We start from the raw sequence: 13,925 nt of genomic DNA on the forward strand, positions 1-13,925 counted from the left end.
TAAGCTAACCAAGCCAACACTGCTTGTACTTTTGATCTAATGCAAAAGGTGAATTTCAGACTCCTAAAAGCGAAGGGCTAGCATATACCTTACTAATACTACCTAACTGCTTATACTTGGTAACTGTGGAAATAATGGCAGACGATACATTTAATTTCTGATGCTGAACAATCAAGAACTGTTACAGGAATATGGAAGACATGAGTAAAGTAATTAAGATAAGTGGAATGGCTTTCATTGCTTGTGTCAAACGAGTGAACTGCTCAGGAAGATGGGCCAAGTTGGCAAACTTGCTCAAAATAAATGACCGATGCAACTTTCTATGTATGCTTACTGTAACTCCTACGCTATTGTAGCTAGACTGGCTAATTGTCAAAGCACTGATGTGGCACACTTCCACTTACTGTTCAAATAAGAACATTACTTGTTTTAAGTGAAGTTAAAGATAAACTGACTATAACAAATGAAAAGTAAATGACTAAATTTTTTTCAGAGAGAGAGCTGAGCTTATAAACATATGCTCCTGAGTTTATAAACATATAGGAATGAAGTGACTCCTGTTCTGTGGGACTATTCAAATGAAGTTAGTCATTTGTGTGTGTGTTCACAAGATCAGACCACAGCATCCCGAAACTCATCTGCTACACCCAAACACTTTTCCCACAGCACTCAATTCTTAGTCACCACATGCCAGGGAGAGCAGACAGTATGTAGCAGAAGTCATTCTGGTCAGTGTATTGCCTATTTAGTAAAAGAATTTATCTTGCTCATTTGCCATGATTCATTTTCCAAGACTGCAGTGTTCATTTCTGTCAGTCATAGGCACTAGATTTGTACTAAATGAAAATCTGAAGTCTTGTCATTTGCTCTTAAGTCTAGAGCTGGAGAACCCCAGCCTCACTGATACATGGGGATTGACAGTCAATATGGGATTGACAGTAATATTAATGATTAATACTTTCAAATGTTTCAAATGATTTGTGGTAGCTGCATCATAGAGATTCCTTTCTGCAGCCTGATGTTGGAAAACGTAAGTCCTCTGACCTCCTGAAAAGCCAGTGCCTCCCCGACACCTCTCAGATGGGTCTCCTTAGACTCGTCATTGCTTTTGAACACTTCTGCCAGTCATATTAGTGATCCAGCAAAGGAAAGGAACTGCCTAACTTGCCACTGTTTGCTGCTGCCCCTATGGAACCTGCAGGGCTGTAGTCCTTTTAGAAATGTGAAAATTATTATATAATTAACTGCCATCATGTTTATTTAGCCAGTAGTTAACCTTCTGGTTGTGGACATACTTAAGGCCAATATTCACTCAATCCGTGGGCTTGAAAGAGAAGCGAAAGGTAGCTCTGAAAAGGCTGCATATCCACTCCCAGCAGATGACTTCAGAGAGAGCAGTCCTTCTGCCTACTCACCATCACCCAGAGGAGCTTCCTGGATCCCTGCACTTCCTTGAGAATGGAGGGGAGATGCAACTCCTGCAGCTGCCAGGAGCCACCAGCTTTGCAGAAAGGGATGAGATGACCTCATTAAACAATACAAAATTTACTCTTAAAAAACAGACCAACAGAGCTGTAGAAATATCACAGTATATATTTTTAAATGCCTTAGTCAATTTATTCAAAAGCTATACATTGTCAGGAGGAGGGGATGCAGTTTAATAATTTTAATGGCCAACACTTAAGAAAAGATTAAAGGTCTAATACATTAAAAAGGAAACTCTGCTGATGGTAATCACTTTTGCTGCTTTTATACGTCATTTTGTTCTGTGTTTGTGTATGAAATGAGGTTGTGGGAGGCAGGGGGAATTTGAAGATTTAGGGAGATTACTGCTTTCATGAGAGTGTTTTATTGCACTTCGGCAGTTCTGGATTTAAGCAGAAAATCCAATTGTGGAAAAAGGATGAAACAATCTGTTTTTGGTCTAATCAATCACAAGGTTGCAGGACACATTAAAATAAATTTATGACCGCCATTCTTCTTCCTTCCCACTGCTGTCATAGCAAATGATGATCCGAAAGCTGATTGACATTTCACGTATCAGCTCTGGTGCCTGCTGCTCTCTTTTTACTAATTTTTATGATCACAAACAAGTTAACTTCAGAGATGTTACAAGAACACAGAGAAAAACCTTGCAGTAGAAGTATTTTAAAAAGTACTTCCCGTAAACAATTGGCAAAATTATGATCAATTTCATGAAATACTGCAAAGATTCTCATAAAAAATAAAGAATATTTTACTCTACTGTAAAATATTTCTAGCTTTTGCGTATGGTGGCCTCTTATCCCTAAGCTAATTGTTGTCTCAAGTATAGCAGCTAGCACCTAAAATCAAAAGCAATATCTTCAAATCAATACAGAATGCAGAATCATTCCCTACTGTTGCAACAAATAGCTGTGGCTTAAAGCCACAACGCTGCTGTGCAAAGTGTCTGATCCAAGGTAGTTATGATTTTACCCCTTTAATTCTTCAAATTCAGAGTATCAGAAACGTGCATCACATGTAGACTACAGACAGACTGCTACTGGTACCTAAGCAAGAATGTTTCTTTGAGTGCGGTGTAAATGCTCACCAATGTTAAGAGACATCTCACATTTTCTTAATGTAAACAGCTAGACTAAGCTATTATATTATATATAAATGAGTATTAGAGCACTTCCAGAGGACAACTCATCCTTTCCCAAGGCAGATGCTATGTTCAATGAGATGTATCATTGCTGAGGGTATCTTCCTCTCTGTTGAGTCTAGGTATAGAATAGACAGTTCATTTTTAGGCAGTTAAATTTAGGTTAATTCCATCCAAGTACGACATAAACCTTTCAGAGAAGCAATTATTTAGCTACTCCTATGACACTGATCTGAGATGAGACCTTTGTAAGCACGAAAGACTACAGATTCTCAGTATTAGCTGATTGAGGCAATTAACACAGTCTTTGGACGATAATTTACATCAGCTTCCTAATTTCTGTACATGGATGGTCCCTTTCCACCACAGGCAGATCCCTGAACCTGTGCATAGGAGCAAAGAGGTCTTCACATACGCTTCTGGCTGGGAACTCTTTCCTGATGCTGCCAAAGCCTGTGGGCATCAACTCAGTGCAGCATCAGAGCCCAGCCACAACGCCTGCATCTGGAGTATACAGATGTGATGTGAATGAACCAAAATCCCTCGGAAGATACCAGTAATAAAAAACGTCCAGCTAAGCTCTAAACAGCACCCATAGCCAAAGGCTCTGTCCTGTGGCTTTTTATTATGTGAGAAGTCATCAGTATTTGGGAGGGCTAGTATATATGCTTGGCATTAGATGATGCAGAGTATGTTGGTGGCGGTGGTATTACAGTTGTTCTGCAAACAATTGGGAACAGTGGCAAATAAAGTAAAGCCATTACAAGGTACAGAAAGTACTGTGTGAGTTTCTGTGTGGTATTTCTTCAGGGCCATATTTTGTAGAGCTGCTTCTCATTTCTCTTTTCACAGCTGTCTTTCACAAGCACAATATGAAAGGTTAAGTATTAATATAAAGTCTCTCGTACTTCATTGACAATGGTGGGATGTAACACTATGTTTGATTACAGCGACTGAAAAAATCATTGCTTTCCAACATGGAAACCAAGTGCTGATATATAAGGAGACAGTTAAGTGAAATGCTACAGCATGTCACTCCTCAAAACAAAAGCAGGAATAGTCAGGGAGATTTTGCTGAGCAACACTGGAGTGAAAGACAGAAAGAGAAACTGAAAAAGAAGCGGCAGCACGTACCAAGACACAGCTTAAATAAGCACTGGAACATGGTTTTTCTGAAGGTCTTCAGAGAGATTTCTGTGCTGAGAGCTTAGCTGCAGAGGGCTGAGAACATAAAAACTATCACTTGTCTAAATACTCCTGCATGCAAATGTACGGATATGTGCTTTCTTTGCGTAAAATACACAAATACATAACACCATCAGCAAAGATGACTGCTCTCCTAACCATTTCGAGTTCTAATTAAATAAAACCACATCTCTGAAAATCAGCTAATCTCTCAGGCATAATCAGTAACAGCATTCTGTTACATTCTAATAAATGTGGCTTTATATGGGACAAAATTATTTGTCATTCACTGCAATCTTACGTTTGTTTATATCCAACATGAAAATAATAAAGTTATCCCAAGTTTTTATCATATAGTTTTATATGGTGACCGTATGTAATTTCTAAAGTGCTGACCACGTAAATATTTTTCATACATACTTTTCTGCGCAAGAACTGCATTTAACTTCATCAGTTCAATTTCATTTAAAAAAGACTAAGCCAGCATATTGAACTGATTTCTGGCACAACTGAAGTTTTTTTTTTTTTCTTTACTGTCATTTTAATTCATTATATTACTCTGCTATTTTTAAAAGATCCCATTTATATTGTACATTGCAGTTCCAGAGATTAACAGTTGGAAACGAAAGATTAATTTACAGGAAATGCAAAGTATCAAAGCGTAGTGACAGGAGTTATCTTAAGAGTTGTATCATATTAAAAACTGCGTGATATATGCTATGGCACATTCTCTGCAGTTTAGATTTAAAACTTTTGAAGGCAGGGGCTACCTACTCTTGGTGCTGCTGTGAAATAGCATATGCTAAATCAATCTATTTTAACAAGTGTCTAGAATGGAAAATTATGATTATAATTTAAAAGGGGAAAATAAGTTGTTAGAAAATATCAGTAACCATGCTCATTGCGGAACATTACAGTATTTCAGTGACTTACATTTACAGAAGTGAACCGCGTGCATGTGCACAGCCAATGAAACTGATCAGCGCCTGATGGCTGTCTGGTGGTCCACATGAAGGGAATTAACTTGTCCGTCCACTTTGGAGCTGAAAACTCTGGATTACAGAAACTGCCACCAGACCTGGCACCTTCGCTGACAGAGGCCAAGGGTTAGGCGGTTCTTGGAGAAACACGTATCGCCGGGCTTTTAGCTGCTGACAGACTAAGTGCAAGGATTCATTTGTCAGAGATGGTGGCAAAACCATTCGGAAGTTTTAAACAAAGCTCACAAAAAATATATCCCTCACTAGATGGTTACAGCAAGTGCACAGAATTACCCATTCTAGTTTGCTCACAGCCATGGTACTGGGCTTTAAGCAATATGTCTCTAAAAGAATTGTATTCACACAAGCAGGAGTTATGGTCTTGGGGCAGAAATTAATGGGTGAGGTTCTCTGGCCTGTGTGATACAGGAGGTCAGACAAAATGATCACAATGGTCCCTCTGGCCTTTTAAATCTATGAATCTTTGATCATTAAATGGAAATCAAATTGTTTTCAAAATCAGGCAATGCCTCTTTTCATTTGGCCTGCATAGGGACACATATATTTGACGTTCAATGTTGTAAAATATATAGAGGTTAATATGATATTCTGCATGAGTGGGGCACTATCCATTCCCACACAAAGCTTCTCGTATCACAGGCTCTATCACATAATACTATTTTAGATATTATTCCACTGTCAGTTCTGTATGCAGCACTTTACCACTTGCATAATGAAAGTTCTAGAGAAAGCAGAATAGACTCTTTGTGGATGCTCACTGGAGGAGCACATGAGTAAAGGCAACGTTCTGTAGCTTTTCTACAGCTAGAGTCATGTTAACACTCCTTTTGATGTAAGCAAGATCATCTTTGCATTTCTGAAATGAGCATATAGAACTAGCAATTTTCCTACCATCCTCAACAGATTTTGCAGTCATTCTAGATGTTCTGCTGGTCACAATGGAATGGCATCAAAATGTAATTGACGGGTTTATTTTGTGGAAGCTAGGTTTTTTTTTTTTTGTTTTTTTTTTTACTAAGGCTTTAATTTTTTCAAAAGAGAAAATTCTATTTTAAAAAAAAGGCCATCATACTGTCAATTGGAGGGAAGATGGCACTGCAAAAACAAAGTGATAGAAGCTGGCTATCCAAGAGAAGCATACAATTAGTTCCAAATACCTTTCTTTCAAAATTATACCAATAATTGGCAATCTTATTCACTTGAGTTTGCATTTGGCTACATGACAGAGACTTCTATTAACTGATGCATTTTTTTAAAAAAGTTCATTTGCAAATAGCAGGGTTTACTATCGGTGAAAAGCCAGTTTTCTTTCTATTAAAAAAAATATATTACAGCAGTTCAAACTGCATGATTCCCATTCCCAGCACACAGCACGTATCACCAAATTTAGGATGGTGGAATAGTCTTAGGAGCCTGTTTTGCTGCATGAGCAGCGCTGTGAATGGCAATACCTCGCAGTCCTTTCTTAACCACCTTCTCCTCACATAGTTCCTGCCCATTTTTGTCTCATGCCACTGTGTTCTGCCTTCTCCCCTTGTCCTGGCCGCATTGTGAAGCTGCCCAGCAAACAGGTCAGGTTTTAAAAAAACAAAAAACAAATCCTAGCTGCCAAAAAAAGAAAAAAAAGAAAAAAAGAAAAAGAGAACAGGGCCATTCTGGCACAGCAGGGCAAGCCACGAACCCTCTGAACCATCCCGAGCCTCACCTCCTTGCGGACAGAGCTGGGCTCACTGTAGGCTAAGTGAGTAAGGAGATGTCTGTAAGGAGATAATCTCTGCCTCTCCACTTTTGCATGCCAGGTATTCACCCTTCTCCACACCTCAGTAACTGTGTCGCTTTCCATCCGCCCTAGCTATCCCATGACAGTTTGCCACAAATAGATTCAGAAACTGACTGTCAAGTTGGTCTTTATAACATAGTTTATTGCCGTACATGAAAACTGCATTGACTTTCCTCCAAAACAGGAGCGAAGAGCTGCACTGCACTTGATGTTACCTGCAGTGAAGTCGAAAATAAAACCCACAACAAAGGGAAGAATTGGCTGTTACCTCTCCAAGCTCAGCTTAGCGTCCTATGCTGGTCTGGAAAGGATCAGGGTAATGGAAAGTTTTGGTCTGAGTTGAACAACACCTCAGAGGAACACTTTTCCATGTCAGAAACTTGGCTTGGTTTCCCTCTTTTAGAACAAGTTGCCACATAATTACCTTTGCCAGGTACTTTCTGCAGAGAAAAAAAAAAATAGTAAAGCCTATTTTAATCCTTCCCCTCGTTGACACCTCATTGTTTTATACTTGTAATGATAAATGTGATAATGAGTAATGACATCTATTCATGGAATGTGTGAAAGCAGGTCTGAAATGTCAGGATTTTGCATGAGGAAAATGTGTCTCCAACAAGGTCAACTGCACTGATTTACTTTAACCCATCCCTCATTAAAACACATGCTGAATTTCTCATAAGTCTGGTCAGAGCACATTCTCTGTCTCTGCCCCTCTTTGCCTGCAGATTTTTTTAGATGGTGCTCAAAGGCCAAATTATGAGAATTTTCACACTCATCGTTCCCCATTAAAATGCTAATCCTGGCTGTGATTCTTATTGTTTAATCCCTTGAGTGCTTTAGGAAATGGAAGACAGAGTATACATTCTCCAAAAGAGTGCTCACCCTGTATGTTTCTCTGTTCTACTGTCAACAGCGGGACAGAAGAAACAGGGTGGCTTGGCCAGCAGACAGGGCTCCTTAGCAAGGTGCAGAAAGCAAGCTGTATGCAATTGTGCCTCTGATGTTACATGCCACGTGCCCATTCTGTCCTCTCCCACATGGACTTTCATAATGCCCTCATCACCGTAGTGTCTGAGTGCTTTCTAACAGTGCATTAACCAGAACAGCTAACATCTGTCACTTGTTTCTCCTTTCATCCTGCCCCCAGGGAGAAGAGCCCATGTAGAGAGAAACTTTCGGTAGTGGTTTTTTTTATGAGAAAAAGATAGAGAATGAAGATTGCTTTTTAAGTGTTTATTAGTGTACATGTTGTAAATTTATACCAGGGTGGGAAAAGGTCAAAGGAGTGCACTTGGAGCAGAAGGTGATGAAGGGGTACCGTGGTTCACAAACTCAGGGGAATGCCACTCCTTGGAGCTGGTGTGCCTTTCAGGACAGCTCTGCTCTGTTCTGTTCGCCACTGTGCCAGAGACTGGAAGCTGCCAACCTCAGTCCTGGTACACTGGATTATTACAGTCATGAGCCGAGGCTTGGGATCGCTATCAGTGGGAAAGACTGAGATTCTGAATTTGACAAACAAGATTCTATGAGGATGGCAGTGGCAGCACCACGTTGACTGTCTGTAGATAACTAATGGTGGGTAACATAGTTGATCTTTTCATTGTTCGTGCTTTAACTTTTCTAGACCTTAAGAGTCTAGACACTGATTTTTGCTTCCAAAGCAAACTGAAGATTTAAAAACCAGGATTTTTCCGCTTACCATATTCAGGAAGTAACTTCTTTTGCCGCCTATGCACGTGCCCCACAGAAACAAAGACATCTCCACCACAGAAAGTAACAGGAATAAAAGATACAGATTTTATCCAACAGTATTGCTTCTCTGAAAAAAGACGTACCTTCTTCCAAAATACTGCCGTCTTTTCAGACCTACTAATATTATTTGTGTCTGTGCATAGTTTTTGAGTTTTTGAACTGATGGTTCTTCTTGCTTCTGTGACTTTACTCATTCCATTATACTAGCTGAACTATTGGTTTTTATTCCATAACAAAATTATCATGAAAACCTGGCAAGCATCTCCTTAGAAAATTCTGCTCTGCTGACCATATGCTATCAAGCTAGTTTTAAAGAGTATTTTGACGATACTGAATGGCTTGTTATGTCGTGATAATCTGTTTCATATTAATTCATTCTGGCTCTTGCTGCCTTAATTTAACACTCAGGAACTTTGGTTATTTCTACCAGCAGTCCAGCTAAAATTTCCATCTTTTTCTTTTCCATGTTTTTTCAGCATGGTTACCATGGCTAGGTATGAAGCCTCAAAACTATATGAAGGATACCAAATGAAGAATTATTAATTACAGTGTGCCTTGAATCACATGAGAAGAATTGATTCAGACATACTCTGTTGTGGGCCTGTATCAGTTGTGAACCATGATTCCCTCCCTCCTTGTACTAGCTGGGCTCGCCAACAAACGGAATTTTACAGCCCAGATTTCCCCCTCTTCTTTTCTTCCTTTTGCAGCAGACAAATAAACAGTCTGGCTCAAAGTTCATGAGAGCTGTCCTGAGTACAACTACCTTGCATGGGAACACAGACCACATCATAGTTTAGGTCTCTGATGTTTGTCTTGAAATTAAACTGTGAATTTCAAATTTAGGTAGCACAACTACCTATTCACATGAAAATATGTAGATAACTGAGTCATGTTTTCCCATCTGTCATTCTCAGCTTTTAGCCTCAGAATCTTGCAATAGGATTGTGTTTTTCTGTGAAAGCATGCACTCTTTTATTCTGTGACTTCATATCTATACAGGCATCCCTTGCTAAGATGTGGGCTGTAGCATATTTAATCCATATGTGTCATCCAATGTTGAGTAACTACACTCACTGTGGTAAACAGTCTAGCTGTCTACAGTGGAAGATGTCCTGTTCCTAAGCCCATCAAGAAGAAAAGCAAGATGTTCAACTAGCATAGTAGGGTCTAGGTACCAGTTTGCTGTGTCTGGGTATAGTTCTGACTACCACAAGTCTGTCTGCTTTTTATTTGTAGGTTTCCAAAGCGAGTAAAACAAAAAAAGTGAAAAAATCATGTTTAGCAATAAATATTTTATACTGCTACCAAAGGCATAGACACCTATAAAGTACACTAACAGAAAATATCACACTCAAAAGACAGAAAATAATAACATAAAATATACATAATGCAAAACCATCAATGTGTTTTGTTGGTAGCTTTTTTCAGTTGTATTTTAATAATTATAACTCCTCTCTTATTGATTTCTTTATAACAAAACTGTTAGATCAGGAAAAACATCAAATCACCATGCACGAGAATTTGTGTTTTTAACACATATTCTTAGTGAGAGAAGATCTGGCTTTTCACATACATGTACCACATACTTAAGAATCTGTTACAACTTGAATACCTTATGGTAGCTGTTGCCCAAGTAAGTCTATTCTATTCAGTAAGCACTACAGATCTATAGAGGCCATTTTTTATAAACTCATGGATTCACAGAGTATTGTCTTAATTATTTTCAATGACTACTTCTCCTGAGTAGCATAGTTTATAGTGTTATAGAGAACAGCCACGTGACTATAACACTGGGAGTGCAGAATAACAATAAAATAAAAGATAAATAAACCCAAGTTTACTTACACTTCTTTTATTGGTCTAATTCTCTCAGGCCACCTGTTTTGTAGCAGCTGTGAACCCAGCGAACTCCAGGAGATTACATGATTCTAACATTACAGATCAGAAGCCAGGATGTGACCTAACTTCAGTTTCAGAAACAAAACAAATAAAAAACAAAGTGGTGTTTGCATGACATTTTTAGCGGCCTGAAAATGTGTGATATCATGTTGCAGCTAGTCTGGTGCAAAGGCAAACTGCTGCTGCAGGGAAGTCCTGCTCCTGCCTTTCTCTCCCAGCTGTATGCCTCCAGCTCCTGTGCAGAGGACCTAGTGCTTTGGCTCAAAATAGCCCATCTGATTGTTTTGGTGGTTTTGTTCTCTGTTCAGCCACCTGATTAGTCCAGCTCACCTTGCAACTGCACAGTCATTAGGTCTGAAAGAATAAAGGCAAAGGAAACACAAAGCCAGGTACAAGCAGACAAATGAGTGGAATTAGCCCTTTCATTAGCATTTCCCCATTAAATTGGGGCAGGTCTGACACGAAAATGGACCCTAAGAAAAAGTAACACATTAATTGCCTGACGTTTCAACAGCATATATTAAGCACTAACATTCTCACATTCAGTGAAGTAAAAATAAAACTGAGTGTCTCCACCATGGGTGAGAATCGTGTTTGATAAAATTTTTAGTGTAAATGACAAAACGAGGTGAAGATATTTTTGATATTTTTATATGCATAAAATATTACACGTGTCAAAACTGAGTGAGATTTTCCACACGCTTTGGTTCAATCTTAAAGGTTACCTAATCTAACTGGATGCTGCTTTAAAAATCTTTTTCCATTCTGAGACTTCAAACAAGTCCCTCAGCGCTGACCTCATTCGTACATTTTTATAAACTCACTGAGGTAGGACCGAAAGAGGTAGGTCTCGCAGCTGGGAACTCGTCGTTCACTTAGACGACTACAAAACATGTCATTTAAAAGAAGAGAGTGTCCTCTAGCGGAGAATTTTGAGACTTACTCCTAATGCAACATTTGAAGGGATTTACTGTTTTTTGTAACGCCTGAAAAACCCAAGTCAACTCAAACCAAACCAAACCAAAAACCGGCTCATAACCATGTACGGAAAGTATAGTCACCACTGAAAATCTTCCAAATTCATGCTCATTGTCAGCTGTAATACACAGGCTTGTTTGCCATTTTTTTTTACTCTTTTAACCCATACTCTTTAAAAAAGGTGAGTAAGGTAATATAGAAATGAAAAATGCATGCTTTGGTAATCCTGTTTTTCCACTTATTCTTCCACTGTGGTCATCTGATCAAAAAAGAGAAGAGAAGGAGTCACCTGTTTTACGTGACTGCCCTAACAACAGGAACCATCAAAGGGAGTATCTGCAAGTCGTTCAAACACCTGCAAATAACAAATGTGCTTCTCAGAACAAGAATCATTTCACAAATAATGTACCAGCAACAGAAAGTTAAATTAGCAATGAATATCAGTCACAATAAAGCACTCAACCAGCTCTTGATGTGACACAACTTGAAGGGACACAATGTACTTTCAAAGGGCACTGATGTAATAGGATGAGACATAGTGACCTTTGTATGGTTGCCTTATTTGCTACACAGACAGCAATCAGGCAACTTTAAACAGCCCTGAGATTTTGTTCATGACCTCTTCTGAACATTTTTCATTTAATAACGTGTCAGTGGCTTTTACATTCTCCCTTCCTGTTTGGGTTGCATGAGGAAGAGAGATCAAGATAGATAGCAATACCTTGATCTGGTGGAGGAATGCTCTCCCTCTACGAAGCTCCTGTGAGTTATAGGGTTCAGGAGGCAGAACCCATGCTCTTGTCAATAAAAAGAGTGAAACCAGTCCAGTTCATCCACTCCCCTCATTTTTCTCTGTCACATTTCAGCTCAGTCTGATATTCCTGTTACCAGTCTTCTATCTTACACCTGATAGGGGTTTTCCTGTGCCAGATGCAGCATTTATTGTGCCAGACTTATGGCCAACTCTTGAAACTCTGTGCCAAGCCTTACAATTTCTACTAGCATTCATGGAGAACAGCTGCTGGACCATAAAATTTCAAAAGAATATCAGCTCTCATTTAAGAAACTAAGTACTCGCAGAAGAAATCTTGAACAAGACAAAGTCTCCAAATGTGAAATGTAAATGCAAAACCAAACAAAATATATTACTCTAAATATGTGTCATATTTTTAAAGCCCAGTGACAGTCTTCTGAGGCATGAGCTATGATTTCCAAATGTCTGAAGCTGGCAATTCTTTGCCAGTGAAAATTTCTCATGTGGAGAGTTTACTCTCCATCACACAGCTCTGTCCACTTCTGAGTTACAGGGCACTAAGTGAATTTGGCAGACAGCAAGATCTGTCTGTGTGCGTCAATCACGCTTACTAAAATGTCTCTCCTTATTCATTACATTCAGATGCTCTGCGAGTAAACTAAGACTGAACTACAGCATGGAGGAGGTTTTAGTGGCTGGAGGGTGCATTTTGGATAGAAAAGTGGAATAGGAAGATGTAATCTTCACCATACTCTCTTTTTCTTCTCAAATGCTGAAGTACATAATCTTCAACAGCATTTGTAAGTGTTTGCTTTTTAGTATTATACCTGTGCAATCTCCTTTTCATTTCCTTCCAAGCTAGCTACTTGTAATTGCTCATCTGGGCAGAAACATCTGAAAACCTGAAAATACAAAGACAAAATAAAAGCAAAACATAATTTATCTACTGAAGATTACAGTGATTAAATAATGTCTAAGATAAATCCACTGAACTATAAATACAATCTTTGCATGATTTTCTTTTAACTATATTGCTAATAGTTTGCATTCATTTTTTTCACATATTCTAGCAGATGGCATCTCTGAGTGGACGTGCAGAGACATAGGACTCAGGCAGTAATGAGGTAATGTGTGTTTAACCTCATTTGTTGTCATGAAGATTCTCACTAGGATTAAATTCATCCAATGAGAAAACAGAAATCTACCTTAAATTACATGAGTATTCTCAAATTAATTTTAATTGGCAACAAAATACAGTACTATCTCCATGAGTCGTTTTCAACTCATGAGTTTTCTGCTATTCAATCATTTCTAAAAATACTGTCTTTACTCTAGCAGGCCTCATCTCCCCTTTCAAAGTACAAATAACAAGAATTCTTATTTGGCCCATCATTTTTTTATATACTAAGCTTATGCCCATCTTAATACTTCGTTATGAATGGAAGGAGTACCTAACTCATGCAGGCAGAGAGGGAAAAAAAAAACACAACTGAAAATCTTTGAATAAATTACAGGAAATGCATGTTGAATTTTTTGAAGCCTAGTGAAGAAAAAATGTGATAAGGGACTCAGAGGACTAAGGGACTTTGTGAATTTAAAGCAGATTCTCTGAAGATCTGACCACTAAAAAGATCTTAAATTAGATTAGAGCATAAAGTGAAGTCTGCATGTGGTGCTTTTGGACTGCTTATTATATTATGCCAGAGGTCTAGACAAGAAGGAGCCAGCTGTGATTCCAGCCTGCACTGTGACAGAGAGCATTGGAAACGGAGAACAGCATTATCCAGAGACAGCAAAGCTGATTCTGGGTCTCTTTTTCAGTACTTTAGGAAGGTTTTCCCCAGATGAAAGGATGACCCATATCCTAGCTTTGAGCGCTGATAGCTTAGAAGCACAGAGCCAATGAGTTCAGAAACCATTCCTCTGCACTCTCACCATTCATCCTCT

General features: G+C 38.8%; 1 long non-coding RNA gene across 1 annotated transcript in view; it reads right to left on the reverse strand.

Moving 5' to 3' along the window:
* The window catches only part of LOC110401867, a 67,146-nt gene that overhangs the window by 47,294 nt on the left and 5,927 nt on the right, over window positions 1-13,925 (reverse strand). Inside the window, exons 3-8 of the long non-coding RNA XR_002440652.1 lie at window positions 12,806-12,880; window positions 10,193-11,579; window positions 6,861-7,032; window positions 4,745-4,970; window positions 3,761-3,847; window positions 1,416-1,525 (exon numbers count right to left, since the gene is read on the reverse strand). This is a non-coding gene — a long non-coding RNA (uncharacterized LOC110401867). The remainder of the gene's footprint in view (window positions 1-1,415; window positions 1,526-3,760; window positions 3,848-4,744; window positions 4,971-6,860; window positions 7,033-10,192; window positions 11,580-12,805; window positions 12,881-13,925) is intronic.

This window comes from Numida meleagris, chromosome 1, assembly GCF_002078875.1.
Source record: "Numida meleagris isolate 19003 breed g44 Domestic line chromosome 1, NumMel1.0, whole genome shotgun sequence".
NCBI lineage: Eukaryota > Metazoa > Chordata > Aves > Galliformes > Numididae > Numida > Numida meleagris.